This window comes from Vulpes vulpes, chromosome 13 (genome assembly GCF_048418805.1).
Source record: "Vulpes vulpes isolate BD-2025 chromosome 13, VulVul3, whole genome shotgun sequence".
Taxonomy (NCBI): Eukaryota; Metazoa; Chordata; class Mammalia; order Carnivora; family Canidae; genus Vulpes; species Vulpes vulpes.
In genome coordinates, this window is record NC_132792.1 from 5,371,532 (window position 1) to 5,392,469 (window position 20,938).

The 20,938-nt window shown below is 43.4% G+C and overlaps 1 long non-coding RNA gene across 1 annotated transcript in view; it reads right to left on the minus strand.

Annotated features, from left to right (window-relative positions):
* The window catches only part of LOC140595039 (uncharacterized), a 64,565-nt gene extending 54,282 nt beyond the window's left edge, over positions 1 to 10,283 (minus strand). The window contains exon 1 of the long non-coding RNA XR_011996437.1: positions 10,099 to 10,283. This is a non-coding gene — a long non-coding RNA (uncharacterized lncRNA). The remainder of the gene's footprint in view (positions 1 to 10,098) is intronic.
* Positions 10,284 to 20,938: the final 10,655 nt, after the last annotated feature.

Sequence of the window (20,938 nt, forward strand, 5' to 3'; positions counted from 1 at the left end):
CCACAGTGTGAATCAGCCTGACTTCCCTGTCACTGCTGAGTAGTGATATTTTAGCAACAAAGGAGATGCATGTGTATGTATAGATGCATATGTGTATATGTGTGTGCATGTGTATATGTGTGTGCATGTGTGTGTACATGCATGAGCCTTGTGTTTGTGTATGTTTGTGCATGCATACGTCTCTGTGTGTGCATATGTGTATGCCTGGGCATGTGTGTGCATGTATATGTCTATGTGTGGGCATGTATGTACGTATGGACACATGTGTGAATGCTTATGTTTATGTGTGTGCGTGTATGTGTGTGCATGAACAAGTCTACTGCAGGCATATATGTGTATGTGTGGGCACATGTGTGTGCATATGTACACCTATGTGTAGGCATGTGTGTATGTGTATGTATGTGTGTTAGTGTGTGCATGTGTGCAGAGGAACACACGTGCATGCATGTATGTGTGCATGTGTACGAGTTGAATCCCATGGTCTGAGGAGGCAACAGGGACTAGCATTTAGACAAGACAGACAGAAAAATTGAACTCCAATAAAAAATTTAAATAAATAAATAAATAAATAAATAAATTTAGGTTTTACATTAAAAAAAAAAATAAAAGTGAGGCAGACGTAGGATGGCACCAGGAGGTCTGGGTTTCACCCACTTTCTCCACCAAAGGGAAGAGAAAGGCACAGATCTGAAGGCATCACCAGCTAATGAATCTCAGCTCACACCCAGGAATTTAACAAACAGATTAGGAACCCAGACCCCTCATCTCTAAAAGGACAAAACAGTGACATATGGGATTGACTCCCACCTTGATCACCTGCAACTCCCAGTAAGTCATTTGATTTCTTGGTGCCTCAGTTTCCCCATAAGACTGTAATGATGATTAAGTGAGCTAATAAATGTAAAACAATATATATGGCACATAATAATAAACATTGTTATTATTCCTAACTCAAAGATATTATTGGTTCATTCTGCTTCACTATCTTGGGGAAGAGATTAAAGACATATTTCCTTTAATATTCAAATCAGAAGAACTCCCACCCCCATGACTATAGATCGACAGAACATCCACTCTTTCCCTTGGGGTTTTCCTCTTCCCAAATATCCCTACTTTCCAAACACTGTTTGTAGGTTCGGCTAACCGACTCTGATTACAGATTTTTCGTTTTCTAGCTCTCCGTGCTCCAAGTTGTCATTGCTCTAGAATTTCTTTAACAGAAAGTATCATAGTTTGCTCTAAGCTTAAACAAAATCTCTCCCTAAATTTCTGCCTCAAATATCTCAGTATTGTATGGGAGATAGCAGGCCTTACTCCATGCTTCAGGAATAAAGAAGAATAAAGCAAAGGATGACTAAGATGGCTCCCAAGGTGGTCTGTGAACCTCACAGACTGTTAACTGGAACTCTGGATTTCATTTCACACCTGGCAGGCTTCCTAGTGGAGGAGGCATCCAACTTTCACTGATGAGACATCCCCAGCCATGCCCTCCTTCAGAAACCAGACAGTCATTCCTTGGCTCACAGAAAGAAGGTCCCTTCTCACTCTCTGCCCACATCCGGTACATGCTGGCTGCTTTTTCACCCAGAATTAGAAATAACAGGAGGACCTATTTCTTTGGGAAACACCCTGCTCTTCCTTCCACCCACAAGATGGAGGCTGAGTGCCTGGGACAGGACAGTTGCTGGCATTTCTTGAGGTCTGAGTTGTTCAATCTTAAATAGCACTCTTTGAGAGCACCAAGAGTTCAGTATAAATCTAGATTTAGGAGGAGTAATCCTTCAAGGACCCAGACAGGAGTGAAGTATACTCAAATTGCATCAAAAATCCAAATGTTAAAAAAAAAAAAAATCCAAATGTTCGGTTCAGTAGAACAGTAGGTGGTAGGTTTTGCTGGTATGTAGAAGGAATCAGCACTAATTCTCCAAGAGTAATTGATGTTCCCCAATTTCAGGAAGCAAATGTTATCTGTGACCCCAAAATGTCTATATTCCAATGAAAGAAAAAAAAAGTAAAGGCTTCTTCCTTGGGCACCTCATCAACAGGGATGTGGTGAAGACAAATTGAAACGTGCTTTGTGAATTTTAGAGCATTCCGCAAATGAGGGCACGGGAGGCCTCAAGAGGAAGACACCAATTTTTCTGCAAATCAGGGTAAATAGATCCTAGAGCAGTAACTCAAAGAATTTAAGAAACAGCAGTGTTTTTGCCCCAAGGTGGTGACACCAGCCATATCTGGAGCCTGAGGGCAGCTGACTACCTTACAAGCTGTTGTGTGGAGCAAATAAACTAATGGATATGGATATGGCATTTCAGTGTAAATAGTTAATTGCTCCCCACTGCCTCTCTTCTTTGCACTGTACCCAGAACTGCAAAACCTCAGACACTTGTTATATAGCAGGTGATGAATTTAAAGTTGGAGTCTGGGGAGGAGGTGAACGGCACACTCTGCTATCCTAGGGTCAAAGGAAGTGAGGGCTCAAAAGGACCTCAGAGATCAGGACAGCCCAATCTCCTGCTGTGCAGATTAGGAAACAGATGTCTGGAATGGCTGAGGAGACTTCCCAAGGCCATGGGATGAGCCTCCTCATTTTTAGCAGGAAGGAAGTCCCTCTATAATGGCACACAGCCTCCTCTTCCCCTTCTCCTGTCATACACACAGCCTCCAGCTTTTACTGCTCCACATCAGGACAAAGTAGCAGCAGCTGATTTTCTAACTGCAGATACACGCCTGTTCAAATACATTAAGTCAACCCCCCTCACTGAGTAATTCCTTAGGAGCAAGCGTGCAGGCTGGCAAGTACAGAGAGGTGGGGGGGGGGGTGTATAGAACTGAGGAGGGATGGGAGAGACATTTCACAATTTATCAAAGTTATGACCATTGGCACATCATCTTTCACAATAGAAGTACTATTTGTATAGACTACTCATATGTGTGTGTGTGGAAAAGAGAAAAAAAATGATAAGATAAAATATCTCAGGTTCCTGCAGCCAAGGTATAGTTGGTATTGCAAATGAGAATCAAACCTGCACCCTGGATCCTTCCAAATGCCTTTTTATCAGCCCTTTCCCACAGATTGCGTGGAATGGATAGAGCAAATCACACAGCCATGCAGATCGGTATCACTGTGAAGGAATGGTCATTAGCCTGAGATAGCTTTAGCCCTTATTCTGCATCCTGGAAGAGAGGAAAGCAAGAGGCCAGTGCTTTCTTCAAGCAGGCATGAGGTGAGTGCTAGTAAGTCATCCCCTCATCTCATTAGGCTGGCCCAATATGAGCAAAGAAGAGGATATTAGGACCAGTGGTTACAATGATCATGTCCCCACTGGGGCACCTCCATGACGTTAGATGGGTCTCACGGATGGAGGCAAATCATGCAGGCCTCTATAAACCTCAGATTATGGTATTGACAGAGACACAGAGGCAGGGAAAGTAAACGCCTGTCAGCTCCAGGAATGACAAATCACTCCCCTTTGCAGACTATGAGGACCCCCACAGAAGCAAACTCCCACCAGTGTAGCTGGCAGGCTCCTCAAGGAACAGTGCCATAGCATGAGCTCAGAATCGGCCTCCGCAGCTGACAGGTCAGATCTGTCAGCAGTGAAACCCAGGCTGGCCCTGGTGAGAGGGAGCTTATGCTATTGGGTCCATGAATAGCAGCCCTAAGGCTCATTTTGCAGGCAGTGGACGCTGGGCTAGCTGAGGACAGAAGACAGAGTAGACATCCAGGGAAGAGTCCTGTCTGCCTGATGTTTGAGTGTCTCCTCTATAGTGCATGCAGCCCAGTGGACAAGAAAACAGCAAATAGTGTGCCCATACCCACAGTCTCATCACCTGCCTCTTTCTGGAATATCCTTGTCTCTGATATTCAAATCATGTTCCTTTTTGGCCTCTGCCCAACCGGCCCAAACCATTTTCCTTGGCTAGGATTTTGCCCAAGCCTATAACTTGGGCCATGTTTTCCCCTATGCCTATTTGATGTGCTGTATGCAGCCTGGCCTCCTCACTATTTTCTTTCAGGGCCTCTTTCAAACATCTACAGTACCCATTTTCCTAAGACACAAACATGCAGAGTTGACCCATCCATGAACTAGGACAGAATAGTTCTCTCTTCTGTTAGTTGCAGGGAAGCACACATGAATGAAGCCATAGATGTGAGAGCTCAAGGTGTAAGTGTTCCTATGATAGAGCAAGTGATTGGGATCTGGGCCACCTCTCTAGGAACTTCCTTTTGCCCTCTGGGCCTGCTCAATCTTGATCCCAATTATACCATTCCGTAAGATGGTTGTTGGCTGGTGTGCCCACGTGACCTTATGATTGGGTGGGCCTGACCAGATCCAGCTCATAAAGGGTGGCTCTGACTGCATTTCCCTGTCCCCTGATGTCTCATGATCAACCTCTCAGTCTCCACTAGACACCAGTAGCACAATAGTGGCTGCTTGCTCAGTTGACAGCAGTGTGACTTGAGGCCCTTTCTGCCTGCATTCCCTCTACCCTACAAATATCCCCAAGGCACTTCTTGGGAACCTGAAGTTTCTGTGAATCACATTTGACAAATAAACAACTTGGGTATTTTTTTTCTGATGCTTTCTGATTTGGCTCTGATGTTTATTTGCAGTTCTTGGGTCAATTTCTATTGTTGAAGAAGAAATAGAACTCCTGTCCTTCTCAGTTTCAACATGTGACTACTGTGTCTCCCCTCACCATCCCCAAGACCCAGGTGGCCTCTTGCCCCAGTACCAACTGCAGGTGACCAAGCAAGCTGCAATATTCTCCCCATTTATTGCAGTTTGGGGTTTCATACATCACACTGTCAATTGTAATCGCAAGCCTTAGCAATCAAATGTCCACTTACAGTCTGAATGCCAAAGTGGGCAGTGCCTATTTCCTGGGGCAATTCTGTCTTTCTGTAAGAATTCACCATCTCTCATTTCACCTATCAGCCCCCTTCCAAAATTACATTGGAAGCCTCTGATTTAACCCATCGGTCAAGTGTTACAGAGCAACATTTGGGGAGGAATGTAAATGACCAGGATCTTGGTCCTCAAGAGCAACAGCAATTCAATACTCTTCTATTCATAAACTAATTTCACACTCATTAAATTAAATAATGTCCTCCTCTCTGGCAGAAATATTTATGCCTGAGGTTCTTTGAAAAACCCACATATAAACTTCAGAACCCAAATGAGGTACTTGGGATGTACCAGGAAGAAGGTGGCCCCGAATGGACATCATGGGGAAGAACATTTGAATAAGGAGACAGTAATGGTTTACCCTGGCTGAGACTAACTTTCTTGCCTCAAAAGCCAGCAATGCTGAAATAATCTCCCAACTTCCTCTGCTCGGAGGATGAGGCGTGGCATGGCTTCCAACACAGGCCGCTGATGAAGGCATTGTGGCAAAAACGAAGGAGAATTACCTCCCCAGAATTTGTGTAGAGTTTGGTGTCACAAAAAGTGACAGGCGTAAAGCCTTTGAAAGACAGCAGATGCAGCCACAAATCTTCCAGTCTGAACATTAAGTCACTGAAGAATAAGAAGGATTTTAAAGTCTTGGGGCATCATCCCAGTTATAAGGAAATCTGCATTTGCTATAGACCAACAGAAGCAACAGCAGATTCACACCCTCTAAGGGGCGTGTGAGAAATCTGCAGAAGATGGGACAGTCCTCAAAAATGAAAGGAGAACCTGCCAAAGCCAGCAACTCCTCTCTCAAGACTTCCGTCAGACTCTTGAGAGGAAGGGTGATTAGTTAGCACTTGAGGGATACCTCGGAGAAGCTGTGATCTCAGAGGGCTTTGGGGATATAACAGACCTTAGCTTGTCCAATTATATGTGAGTGTATGACCTAGGGGAAGTTAATTATCACTGCTAAGCATTCACTTCTTCTGGAAACGGGAATAATGTTTAATTCACAGAGTGGCTGTAAGAATAAAATTATGCCTCTAACTTTCTTAACATAATTTCTGATATAAAACAGGTGGTTAAAAATGTCAGTTCCCCTTTTCCTTCTCCTTGCATATGATGTGATTAAACATATATATTTTACATCTTAAAAAAAATATATATATATATATATATACAATCTCATGAAAAAAAATCATCGCATGAGCCTACTTTGTGATGGTGCATGACAAATGGAATGACTACTCATTATAATTTCCTTTACATGAATGCTACTACAGTCATCATTTGGTGAAGACACACTGGGATGGCCAGGTTTTGAAAGACTGGATATATACACTTGCATCTTTCTACTTAGCTCTGCCACCAACAGCCTGTGAGATTTTAGGCAAGTTAATTAAAAAATCAAAGCCTCGGTTTGCTAATGAAATGAACATTTAGCAAGGTGACCTTTCTAGCCCGTTATCAAGAAAGTAATGCAGACCCAAAGTGTAAAGGGAGTTCTGGAAGAGATGGGGACTCGGGCTGGGGCACTGTTGGGGTGCTTCCGATTGGAGGGAAAGATTTGGGTGTTCCACTATACCTTTCAGGTGGGAATCGATCCAGAAAATAAACCAGCTGCCTGTGAAAGTCAACCATTTCTGACAATAAGTAATGGAATAAAAGAAAATACATGTGTAGATTCATTACATGGGATATACTTAATTGTGTTAAAAAGAAAGGTCGCCAGTTATTAAGGTGAACTTCTTTTAGCTTATTCTAATTAATAAATCCAAACACATCCTTTCATTCTGCTCTTTTCCACATGGCTGCACCAGTTTGCACTCCCACCAAGAGTTCCTCAAAAAGTTAAAAACAGAACTATCCAATGATCCAGTAATTTGCACCACTGGGTATTTATCTCCCAAATACAAAAACATTAAAAAAAATAGAAATATACAAAATAACTAATTGAAAAGGATACATGCACCCTCATGTTTACAGCAGCATTATTCACAACAGTCACGTTTTGGAAGCACCCCAAGTATCCAGTGATAGATAAATTGATAAAGATTTGGTACGTATGCACAATGGGATATTACTGAGTCATAAAAAAGAATGAAATCTTGCCATTTGTAATGATATAGATGGAGCTAAAAAGTATAATACTAAGTGCAATAAGTCAGTAAGAGAAAGCAAATATCATGTGATTTCAGTCATATGTGGAATTTAAGAAACAAATGAAGAAACAGCCTTTTAATGCTATAGAGAGCAAACTAATGGTTACAGAGGGGAGATGGGTGAAGGATGGGTAAAACGGGCAGTGAGGATTAAGGATTACTTTTGTCCTGATGAGTACCAGGTGATGTATGGAGGTGTTGAATCACTACATGCACCTAAAACTAATATAACATTGTTAATTATACTGGAAGTTAAAATTTAAAAAAAAATAAGATTTATTCATCTATTTATTTTGAAAGAGAGAGAGCAGGGTGGGGTGAAGAGGGAAAGGGGAAGAGAGAATCTCAAGCAGAGTCCCCCCACTGAGCGCAGAGCCCAACATGGGGCTCAATCCCATGACCTTGAGATCATGACCTGAGTCAAAAACAAGAGTCAGATGATTAACCCAACTCAGGTGAGCCCTCAGGTGCCCTGAAAATCATTTTTTTTTTAAACTCTTGACTCTACCCTCAAAACAGCTCAATTTTATGACTTCTTTGAGCTTAATACTTGTCATAATTGACATGATCATCTCACCAGTCCTAAGACCAGAAACATTAGAGTGACATATGGCACCTATCAACAATGGTTGATACCCCTAACCCATCCTTCCCACTACCCCTAAACCATCACTGCTCTCTTCTCTAGATAACTTGTTCCACGCTTTCCCCATTTCCTCTGATACAAATAGTACTGAATCCTCCATTCATGATATCTGTCAAAACCAGACAAAACAATCTTGGTGGTTCATCATTGCCTACTGAAGGCAAGATCAACTCTTCTGTGGTAGTCTCCCTTAGAATCCTTGAGCACCCACCTTTGGCCAGGAGCTATTTCCAGTAAGAGGATAAAGGGATGCTTGGAGCCTGGTCCCTGCCCTTGAGAATCAAACATTCTGAGAGAAGATGATGAAAGCAACAAGTTAACAGAGAATATTAACTCTGCGCTGTGCACGGGTCCACAGGAGACCCGCCCGATGAAAGGGTTCAGAGGGAGGAAGAAGAAGGGAACGACTTGATTTTATTCCTATCTACATTCTGATGTCTAGAATACAGGTCACCAGACTATGGCCCATGGACTAAATCCAGCCCATTATCTATTTCCATAGGTCTTCAAGACAAGAAACAGTGTTTAAAGATGAACATTTTCATCAGTTTGATGATAGAAAACCCTAACGTGAACCCCAGTTAAGTGAAATGTTACCCACTTGTGTTAGAGTTCCCCAGAAAAACAGAACCAATAAGCTGTTCTACAGAAACTTAGCTCTAAATGTCTTGGTCCAGCATGTGAAAGCCTCTTCATTATCTGACTCTTGACTACTGGTGCTTCCTCCTTTTTGCCTCATCTTTAGTTCGTGTCCTGTATCACTGTCCTAGGCCTTGCAATGACATCCAAAGCTTGAGCTTTTAGGTGCCAAGGGCAAGAGCAGGAAGTTCACAAAGCAAAAACACAAATGGGTAATAAGTATAGGAAAAAATATTTACCTGCGCCAAGGATAAAAAAAGCCTTGATTTTTATTTTTTATTTTTATTTATCAAATTATCACATCACTTTTAATTTAATGCTCACAACTGCGGATGTTCAGCGAAACAGAATCTCCGTAGCCCTAGAATGTCAACACCCCTGTGACCCCATTTGATAGATGTGATCTCTATTTCATATTCAGGAAAATGAGTCTCCAAGAAGATAAGGCCTCTGACTGCTTAAATCATCCCGCCCCCAATCTCAAATCCCCTTCATCCCTTAAGACTATTTTCAGGCATTATCTCTTTTAGGAAACTTTCTAGGATATGGCATCTTAAGCTGGGCTTGGCACACCCCATAATCTCCTGTGATTCCTCTATCTCTGAACTTGCGCGGCATTTTATATACATTTGCTTAGAGATCGCCCTCCCCTAATAGAATGTGATCATCATGGAAGTATTGACTGCTCCAGTTAGTCTCGACATGCCCCATCCGGCATCTGCTGCCCCCCTCCCTTACCATGGACTGGGCTGGCCTCAATGAGTGTGTTAAATTAAGACTGAAAAATGGGGAGCCAGATCCAAACTTCTGCCTTTCTGACGTCAACACTCAGGCTCTTTCCGATACATAATACTGCCTTGCTGAATTTCCTGATGTCCAGCATCTGGTGGGTTTGTAAATGTGGCCTGCAGGGCTAGCAAACCAAGACTCCTCTCCTTTGCCTGGTAGGTAGGCTACACCTTGCTTGAAAAAAAGCTTGCTTCACCCAGACAAGTGTCCAATAATAAACATCGTATTCTCTAGAGAATCCCTCCAGGAAGCCTTACCTGTTCTTCGTCCGCCAGGCAACCAGATGCTCTGGAGACACACCTTACTCAATGAGATTGACAACTTACTCCTGTTCTCTCCTGGCTTCTGGATATAGAGTCCAGGATCCTCTGATAAACAAACCCTAAAATGGATGATTCCTTGAGTTTTTACATGCTCCAGGAAATAAGCTATTTTACTTGATTTATCAAATTTGACATCAAACTAATTTGAAGTAGACATTAGAATTTCCATTTTTTCGGCTAAGGGTATCACAGTTCAGAGACGTAAGAAAGTTGACTCATGGTCTCCCAGAGCCTGAAAGTCCCACTTGGAGTAGAACCAGGTCCATCTGACTCCCGACCCTGATGCTGCATGTGGCCTAGGCCTCCTGCCTTTCCCTTCATGCTCTGCAATTCAGTCCTGCAGAGCCATCTCTGGAGCATCCCACTGACATAGCCAACCTGCAGTGACAACGATTTGTGCCCGCCATACCCACGTCCAGTCACTCACCCCAATGTACTGCTCTGTGACAGCGACCTCTGCCCCTCGAAGCAACACTCCTCTCCATCCCCACCCACCTACAACTTTTCTAGACCTCTCCAGACGCAGCACAATCAAATTTTCCCATTATGTTAGCCAGCTACAGGTCAGCACCTCTCTCCAATTGAAAATTATTATAGATAGGCCTCACACAACTTTATTTTTCTTCCCCTGTGTGTACCTTTCAGAAAATAGAGATGTTTTATTTCTCCACCTTCTCATCTTCTTGGGCAGCTGAGGTGGACAAGTGGTTTCTCCTATAATTTCCTCCAGGCAGCATCTTTCCTTCAATGCCTTTTATTCAGTTGGATTTAAAACCCCAGACAAAAATAAATATGTGGCAAGCAGCAGGCAATTCTCAGGAAGAAAGGAAGGGAGGCTTCCAGGCAGATGAGATACTTATGCTAAATTTAACTCAGTCCAATACGTCTTTTGGTCATCGTCTCCAGGAAAAGGAAAGAATGAAAGACAATGGATGTTTACTGAGCACCTACTATGTGCCAGGCCAGTACTAGGTGCGTCACAACTCCCCCAGAAGATATTTTCCTTATTTTACTCCAACATGTGGGTAGATAGGGATTTATCAGAAACTAAGTTCATAGCAAATTATGCAGATAGTCAGAGAGACCTGAAATTATTTCTGCAGTTGTGGGAGCCAGCCGGCCAGCCACAAACACCCACAGCCCCCCACCCCCATCTGAGCCAGAAATGCATCAGTAGCCTCCAGCTGGCAGCAGGAGGGGCTGGAAATCATGGGTCTGGACTTGGTGACCATTAGGATCCACCCTATCTCCTGACTCAGTCTCTGGGATTGGGCACCGTCTTTCCTATGGAGCACTCATGTTCCCTGTTTCTAATTTGAAACCCCTGTGCACACCTGGACACCCGTCTCAGACCTGCCTATAGTCAGCCAGATTCCAATCTGCACCCTGTCCTCCTGCTCCGCCTTTGCCTCCCCCACACTAGCCTGGGCTCTGCCTTGAATGAACTGTCTGCAAATCCTCAGAATATAATGGGCACATTTAAACAAATAATAATAACGGGCACATTTTATGTTCTGTGCCAAGGTGATTGATTTTCCTACATCCTCTGGGTGTGTTCTTTCCTACAATCTGAAGAAATCCATAACGTGAGTATCTCTGTGCTCCCCAGCTGGGAAGAGGGCTCTGGCCCTGCTTCCCCTCCCACATCTCCACGCTGGCTTGTGTCCCCCCAATCCAGTCTGGTTGTCCTGCACTGGGAGTTGGCTGTGTGAACTGAGCGGTCATCTCATGGGACAAACCTGGCCGACTTTTCCCTTGAGGCATCAGGCTCTTCTCATGCTCTGTGGTGGGACACCAAGGTCCTCAGTTTCCCCAACTACTTCTTCAGACAGAGACTAAGCAGATTGGCTTTAGACCTGGGTTTGTCCAGGGTGCCTGCCCAGCAGGTGAGTGAGTAACATCTGTCTGCTGTTGGGAAGTCTCTGAAGCTGGCCGAGCAGGACTTTGTTTTTGTTTTTGCTTTTGTTTCTTTTCCGAGCATGACTTTGAGTTCTCTATTATCAGTTGTTATTGGTAACCCCTCAAAAAAGTTTGAGATGGATGAAGGTTAGCTACTCCTCCCAGCCTTGTTACTAGGTTATATTGAAAGCACATCTTAAGCCAAAATCTATCACAAAGTAGGTATTGGTAAATAACCACTTGGGAAGAAAGACGGCAAACATAGTTCATAAAATCTGTATAAATAAGCATTCCCTTTCAGGGACTATGGATATTCCCTGCATGGAAGGTTCAAGAGGGGCAAACCCCAAGATTCCAGGTCTGGGGCTCTGTCTATGTACAGCCAACAGCATCTAGAACTCACACAGGGACACAGATCCTTAGAGGATTAGTGCCAGGTATCCCTGACAGTGAAGGGCTGGGCTTTACAACCTATTCATTGAGGGCAGAAGTATTTCTAAAAGTCAGGCATGTATTCCGAACACCTTGACTTTTGTCAAAAAGAGCTCTTTGTAAGTCCTTATCAAGTGAATAAACAAGTCACTGCTCTCATCAATAAGAATTTATTTTTAGTTTCGGGATGTTCATTAGCCACTCCTCCCTTGGGGTGAGGGAGATCAGATGCTTGTAGCAGCTGCCTCTGGATTTTAGCCCTTCAGACAGAAGGTTAAAATTCCACACTGTCCTGCCAAAATTGAAAAAGGTCTAAAAGCAAAAAGATTTGGTGACACATTTGCAGGAAACATCTGACCTGCTCTGAACTTGTTGGGTGGTAATATCTAACATGAACCATAGGGAGACCTTTCATGGCCTTGAGAATCTGACTTCACCTGAATATTAGTGTTTTACTGCAAAAGAATTATAGGTTTTGTATTCCAGGGTGCAGCCTCAGACCCCCTGAGTGATACATAATACCCAGCGTATGCACAGAGTCACCTTCCTAAAATCCAGAAAACAATTCTTAAACACATCCCTCCCCCATCCCCCTGGTTCAAAGGCTTCGGACAAGAGATTGGATCCATGAAGTACAAGGCAGTCGCCCCTAGACTTGCCGAGATGAGGAGGTGTAAGGGACACGTGGATAGACCAGCTTTCCTTTTAGCCCTCTGTTCCTCCCCACCCAGACTCCCAGGGCTGAGGAGTTAGCACCCAGGAGACCATCCCTGACTGCCTCTTCCTGCAGGTTTAGAGGTAAATCCTGGCCTTAGAAGTGCCTGAGGGAGGGAGGAGAGAAAGCGGGACCTGAGCCTTTGGCCCTCCCCTTTAGCTTTGAATGGGAGAGCAAGACTAGAGTCTGGCCTCAGACCCTTTCCCAGCACTGACGTCTCTGAGTAGCAGACACCTGCAAAGAAATATGAGCTCAAAATGCAAGACCCCTGTGACCCCCTAGAAAACAAAACCGGAACCTAGAAGATACAACCAGCAAAAGCTGAAGGAGAAATCGTTTAGGAATAGAAAACAAGCGTTCTCAAGGCACATTAGGAGCAAAGGAAGAGGTTAGCTCTATGCAACAAGTTTTTCCTTAAATACTCATCTATAGGGCAGCCCGGGTGGCTCAGCGGTTTAGCGCGGCCTTCACCCCAGGGCTTGATCCTGGCGACCTGGGATCAAGTCCCACGTCCAGCTCCCTGCATGGAGCCTGCTTCTCCCTCTGCCTGTGCCTCTGCTTCTCTCCCTCTCTCTCTCATGAATAAATAAATAAAAATATTAAAAAAATACTCATCTCTAAAAGGATCTGGTCTTGCTAACCCTGCTAATCACATATACGTACGCATTAATAGTAGATTCCTCACTATGCTACCTCTTAATTTACTCTCTTCAACTGTGTTCTAAACTGGGGGTTCCCCCTTTCCTGCTTTCCTTCTCTTCCCTCCTTTCTCTTCCCATCACCTTCAGGGGCCGCCAATATCCCAGCATGGTTTTCCCACATTGCAACTCTAAGGGTCCCAGCAGGAGACAGAAGCCACATTCAAATTAGGAAAAGTTTAGGACAGATTGAAAAAGGTCTATTTCAGGGGTGAAGCAGGGCATGGGCAGACCACAAGGACGGCATGGCTCCAGCCTGTAACCACCCATAGGTCTGCAGGGATGAGGGGAAGGAATGATTGTCTGAATCCAGAAAAGCTTCCTTCTAAACATAGAGTCCAACAGAGATGTGACCATTCAGTGAGTTAGTAGATACTTAAGCCACTTTCCTTCCTCTCATGTCCTACTGGTTCTCCCATTGGCTCAATCCATTAAGTGTTGTTCAACCTAATCTATAGAAGTTGGCTTCCCAGGGCAGCAAGTAAATTGGAGAACAAACATGTTACCCAGCATACTTGACCTCACCCAAATGACTGAGGAAGAAAATGAGGCGGTTCACAACCAACCTGGCAGATGCAGTGCATGGCATGAGGCCTCGGGAGATAGTTCAGTGCACTGGTCATCACTGGGTTTACTTGTTTGTTTTCGGCAGCTCCTGGGGAATAGAGTGGTTTGCTCATCTTCCTTTTACCAGCACCCAGCCCCAAACCATGTGCTCAGTCGATTGTAGAGGAATGAAAATCTGAGGTTATCATGTGACCTTGAGTGAGTCACATGACCTTTCAGATATAGTTGGTTTTGTTTTATCTGAGGAGGTGGGATGAACACTTGGGCTGGAACATCTCTAAGTTCCATGAGAACACTGGTCATCCTTGTGGCCATGGCTCTAAGAGCACTTCATTCATCTTTGTCAATGAACTTTGAAAATGCCCATTGTTGTTATTTAGGCCCTGGGGATTCCGGTTAGCCTGAAAAAACTGTTAACAGGAACTGGAGCCTTTGGGTAAAGTTAACAAGTAAGCCCAGATCCTCCACTGTCTACCGCCCTCCCAGCTGCATGGCTCATTCATGCCTTTGTTAATTCATGGCTGCCGTGTCCCATCTGCCCTGCTGTGGCCTCCACGGCCAAATTTCCAGCTATTCAGGAAACCCCAGCTGCCTCTGCTTCATGAGCACAATGGCTTCTCGGGAAGCCAAGCATATTATATGAGAAAGACACTTTTGGATTCATCTCATCTGGTGCTTTATTGGTTCACAAAAAATGTTCTGTGCGCACACCTAGTATAGAGGAAGGAATTAGCATTTAGTGAGCACCTGCTTGGTTGCTCTACTTAATCCGTGCAGGAGTCCTTAGACCCTAAGTCCCCTGCCATGTAAGGAGGAGAAGAGACATGTCCAGTCTAGATGAGACCCTAAGGCAGTAAGATACCGTGTCTCCCAGAAAATGAGTGGCAGAGCAAGGAGAAATAAGTCCAGCCTTCCTGATCCCAATCTAACAGTTTTCTGGAGGTGTTTGGCCAATGATTACTGTGCAGGTTTCACACATCTCCTGGGCCAGTTGTAGTGTGCTGAGCGTGGCTACTCAAACCCTATCAGAATCCTCTGCTTTTGCTGCCTGGCGGCTAACAAAGTCTAATGCACATGCTCTAATGGTGCTGATAGTGATATTAATTAGTATTACTAATATCATTTAATTTAATAGTGATAATAATAGGAGCAAATATTTTGGCAGTTACTCTGTGCCTATCCCTCACCAAGAACTTTACCAACATGAACTCCTTTACCTCTTACAATCACTTTTTGCTGCAGGGATCAATATTATCCCCATTTTACCCATGAAGAAACTGGGACGAAAAAAGCTAAATCCCTTGACAGGCAGCAAACTGGGAAGCTGAGATCCAGCACAGGATCCCATGTGCTTTACTCTCTTACTCACACTGTACTTTGTAGGGAATATAGGGTGGGGCTTTGTGAATAGTATTTTATAGATCGGGAGCCTGAAGTGAGCAGAGGGGACTTGATGATAAACAAAATAACAAAATACTGTCTCAGGGGTTAGTTGATAAATCTAAAGTACTGTAGAGCCATGAGTGTCTCCCAGTCCACCATCCCAAGAATATATGTCCATTCCTATGTCTTTGGGCACTTGTGGGGATTAAATCAGATAATGAATATGGAAGCATCTAGTAATGAAATTAGTTCCTTAGCTACCTTTGGTTTCTTTATAGTTTCTATTCTCTCTCTCTCTCTCTCTCTCTCAAGTCTGAAGTCCCTTTAGCAAGTGATAGAGCCAACAGTCTTGATGCTTGGAAATATGTATACACAATGTGGGTGGTGTTTAGAGAATAATAAGAAAGGTATATACCTCATTCATTCTAAGGCTAGCTTAACATGACCCAAACCCTAAAGACAGTATGAGAAAAGAAAGTAGTTCGAGCCCAACTCATTCATGAACATAGGTGCCATGATTATAAGCAGAGTATTAGTAACCCTAACCCAGAAGTAGATAATAGATAGATAAATCTGATTGCCAACGGGTCTCAGCTTTATGCGATTGAGTTCAACAGCTTCCATACAAGATGAACTTCAGAGGGAACAGAGTTCTAGAAAGGAAATAGAGCAGCCTTCATCAGAGGCCTTGAGTAGGTCAAACTAAACTGAAAGCCTAGAAGGCACATAAAGATGGGATCAAGTATCAGATGAAGGAGGGAACACCCCAAGAAAAACCCTGAAGACTTCAGCATGGAAAGTCTGGACAGCAGTCTCATTACTGGAATTAGAGAAAGGTGTCACTCTTCATCATTCACCACATTTTTGACAGATACTTATTGGGCACTCCTTTTACCACAAGCTAGCTCCCGTCCATCCAACGTGAGTACAATGCATGATTCCTTCCCTCGGGGAACTTACAGTTCAATGGAGGATACAGATAAGTAAGCAGGGTCCTGAAATACCAGGTAAGAAGTGTCACAGTGGGGCAGCGGGCCCAAACACTAGAAGCACTTAATAATCCTGGGTAGCTTTTTAAATTTTTTTTTATTTGAATTCAATTTAGGTAATATATAGCGTATTATTAATTTCAGGGGTAGAATTTATTTTTTTTAAAATGTTTTTTTTTTAATCTTTTTTTTTAATTTTTATTTATTTATGATAGGCACACAGTGAGAGAGAGAGAGAGAGAGAGGCAGAGACACAGGCAGAGGGAGAAGCAGGCTCCATGCACCGGGAGCCCGACGTGGGACTCGATCCCAGGTCTCCAGGATCGCGCCCTGGGCCAAAGGCAGGCGCCAAACCCGCTGCACCACCCAGGGATCCCTCAGGGGTAGAATTTAATGGTTCATCTGTTGCATATAACACCCAGTGCTCATTCTGTCATGTGCTTTCCCTTCCCCTTTTAACCTCCCCCCACAGAATCCCTCATTTTGTTTCCTAGAGTTTAGTGTCTCTTATGGTTTCTCTATCTCTCTGATTTCATCTTATTTTGTCTTTCCTTCCTTTCCCCTATGTTTATGTTTTGTTTCTTAATTCCACGAATGAGTGAAATGGTATTTATCTTTCTCACTGACTTATTTGGTTTAGCATAATATCCTCTAGTTCCATCTGTGTTGTAAATGGGAAGATTTCATTCTTTTTGATGGCTGAGCTATATTCCATTGCGTATATATGCCACAACTTCTTTATCATTCATCTGTCGATGGACATCTGGGCTCTTTCCATAGTCTGGTTATTGTGGACATTGCTGCTATAAACTCTGGGTTGCAGGTGCCCCTTTGAATCACTATATTTGTACCTTTGGGATGAATACCCAGTAGTACAATTGCTGGTCATAGGGTAGCTCTATTTTTAATTTCTTGAGGAACCTCCATACTGTTTTCCAGAGTGGCTGCACCAGCTGGCATTCACCCCAACAGTGTAAGAGGGTTCCCCTTTTCCTGCATCTTCATCAGCATTTGTTTTCTTTTCTCCTGACTTGTTAGTTTTAGCCATTCTGACCAGTGTGAAGTGGCATCTCATTGTGGTTTTGACTTGTATTTCCCTGATGCCAAGTGATATGGAGCATTTTTTCATGTTGGCCATGTGTATGTCTTCTTTGGAGAAATGTCTGTTCATGTCTTATGCCCATTTCTTGACTGGATTGTTTTTTGGGTATTGAGTTTGATAAGTCCTTTATAGATCTTAGATACTACCCTTTATCTGATATATCATTTGCAAATATTTTCTCCCATTCTATAGGTTGCATTTAAGTTTTGTTGACTGTTTTCTTTGCTGTGCAGAAGCTTTTTATCTTGATGAAATCCTAATAATTCATTTTTGCTTTTGTCTCCCTTGCCCTTGGAGACATGTCTAGGCAGGAGTTGCTGCAGTCAAGGTTGAAGAGGTTGTTGCCTGCATTCTCCTCTAGGATTTCGATGGACAGTTGTTGCTGTTTTTTTTAAAATCAATGGTAACAGGAGATATGCCATACTATTTGAATCAGAATCTGTAGAGTTAGGACCTGGGAATCATTATGAGAGTTCCCCCATGGGAAGCTCTGAAGGGAAGTTAGGCCAGTCAGCTGTGACTTACCAGTTGGATCTCAACTCAAACATCACTTCCTCCAAGAAGTTCTCCGGATACACAAGATGGAACTAAGCCCCACACTCTAACATTTTGTGGTGTTCATCACGGTGTTCATTATAATTACAATTGTTTGGTCAGCATCTGTCTTCCCTGAGAGTCTTGAAGGTCATGACAGTAGGCATCCACATGCCTTGTTTACACTGCTATTCTAATAACTTAGAAGCATGCCTGGAATATAGCTGCAAGTTGAGAAATGCTGATGGGGTAAATAAGTGCGTGGAACCATGAATAAATGGATGGGTAGATATTGGAGTGAAAGAGCAGTAAAACTTGCAGAATTCCTTTCTCCTTGGGATATGCCTAACTTCTAGTATCTGGTCTCCAGAACAGGGTGCTACTGTGGTATTTCACTATTCTTAGGCCTTATCCTGGGACTAACCTACCAGCTAATGTGGGCTCAGATAGCTACAGACGGGCTGGGATTCCTTTGTACCTTCAGCATGTGACATTAAATCACTGAGCCTCAATTTCCCACCTTGTAAATTGAAAATTGTAACACCACCTCACAGGGATTTCTTTTTTTTTTTTTTTTCTCACAGGGATTTCTAAGGAAGAAATAAGCAGAGCACCAAATGGACTGCTGGGTACTCAGTTGAAATGCAAGAGAGAGACTTTCTGTTCCCTTCTCTCATGCTTGCTCCCTCCTCATGCTAGTTTTCTGTTCAGTTTTTGCACCACAGTATCTACAAGCGGGGAGATGAACATATAGTGCTCTTTTCTTCCTCTCCTAAGTTCAGAACTTATTAAGGAATAGAAAATAGAGAAATAAAGATCAAAATATCAGTTTAATTATTGGTGCATCCATATCAGAGGAGGTGGCTTAGATGTGTGGCTACATCAGACTTGCTAATTAGATCTGTTCTCCTGCAACTCGCACAGCCAAACCACGGAAAGACCCTCCACCCCAACTCCAGCACACTGCGGGAATTTTCAGAACTATTTCTGGCCCTGGGAGTGGATTATAATTCCCCACTCCTTTGACCCCAGATTTGGCCATATGACTTTTGGGAGTAATGAAAATGCAAGAGAGAGACTTTCTGTTCCCTTCTCTCATACTTGCTTGCTCATGATGAAAATGTAAGCACAAGTGATAAGTAAGACTTCTGAATACAAGTTCTACTGACAGAGGGGGTTTGCCACAGGACCAGAGTGTTGGTTGGCTTGGGATGCCATAGGAAAATACCATAAACTGAGTGGCTTAACCAACAGAAATTTATTTCTCACAGTTCTGGTGATTGAAAGTCCAAGATCAGGGTGCCAGCATGGTAGTTTGGTGACATCCCTCTCCCTCTCTGTGTCCTCACATGGCAGAAAAAGAGAGAAAAGTCTCTCATAAGGTATGTCTTCTCATAAGGGCACTAATCCCATCATGAGGGCTTCACCTTCATGACCTCATCTAAACCTAATTATCTCCCAAATACAATCACACTGGGGTGAGGGCTTCAATATATGGATTTTGGGGGTAATAGGACTTGATCCATAGCAACCAGTAACAGTCCAGAAAAAGGATTTCCATAAGCCTGGTACCATAAGCAAAGACCCTTTGCAAAGACCCTCTACTCCCTTCTGGAGTAGAGACATAGCTGACTCTGGTGGATAAGTGTCACTTCAGAAACATTGAAGCAGGGCAGCTCGGGTGGCTCAGTGGTTCAGCACTGCCTTCAGCCCAGGGCCTGATCCTGGAGACCCAGGATCGAGTCCCACGTCTCCCTGCATGGAGCCTGCTTCTCCCTCTGCCTGTGTCTCTCATGAATAAATAAATAAAAAATTTAAAAAATGTTAATAAACATTGAGAATAATGTTCTTAAGAAACATTGACCAATAATTTGTCATTGCAGCATGCCCTAGCCCACCCTGACCAAAATTCCACCCTACTCCCTAACATCTTCCCCAGATGAGCTTGCCCCAGAGATGGATGGAAAACTCACTTTCTCTCTAGAAAGACAGATTTGAAGGCAAAGAGAGAGACACAGAGATGGACATGCTCAGTTTCTTTTCCCAAATTCACAGATTAGTTACGTTACTTCTGTGGAAGTCTGGGACTCTTCACTTCATATTTTCCCCTCCTGGACAGAGAAGTAAAAATCTCCATCTTATTATGGAAGCATATTCAGTGGTTAACAAAATGAATCTATTTTCACACAAGTCTGCTCAGTACAGGGCACTGATACTAAGCACAGAAACAATATGAGTTTTCTAAGAGCCATATAAACACTATAATTTTAGTATTCTCATTTGGAACCCAGATGTTGAAGGATTCTACGTGTCCTGTCCTTAGAATTGATTCTCAATATTCCATTTTTGTTCTTTCCCTGGTTATCTCTACCATAAGGTCTTTGTAAGGCTGGTACCAGGTCTACTTCAGATCATGTTCCTCACACAACCTCTACCCTTCCAGCCAAGATCAGCTCTCGGCATTAGTAGGTTTTCAATAAATTATTGTTTATTATGTCTTTGCAACTTGAAGTATGCCCCGAACCCCTGCCCTCTCCTCTTTCCCATTCACATTTTTCCCCAATCTCCATTTCCCTAGAATCTAGAAGCACATTCTGAATCCTAAGGAATGTGTACTCAGAGCCCTGGGGCCAGTGAAGAGGCATCATCCAATCCTTTCACTGTGGCATTGTGCATCTCTGACAGTCCTGAATCTCTTCTCATCTTGCTCTCTCCTGGCTAGGGATCCACTAGCTCACTGTCACAGCTGCTCCTGCCAAATCCTATTCCCAGGGACTGCACTTGGCTCTTTTGCAGTGCTAGCTCCAATCCTCCTGCCAAGAATAGAGGAAGGCAAATGACACTGTGCACAGATGAAAAAATTCCCAGCTACAGAAATCGTGCTGTATTTTTTTAGACCTAGATTTTTAAAAAATAGACAACTCAGGGAAGATCTTACATAACATTTGGCCAAATCGTCTAACTTCCCACATTGAAAAAAATAAGACTGAAAGAGTTTGTGGGATTTGGGCATGGTTATACAATGAGGAGAGTCACGTCTCTTTCAAGCATTGTCCTGCAGAGCACTGATTAATTAAAGTGCTGCACATCTCAGGAATATTCTCATATTATAAAGATATAAGTAAATATTTAAATTCACCTCAATAGTCAGTGTACTGA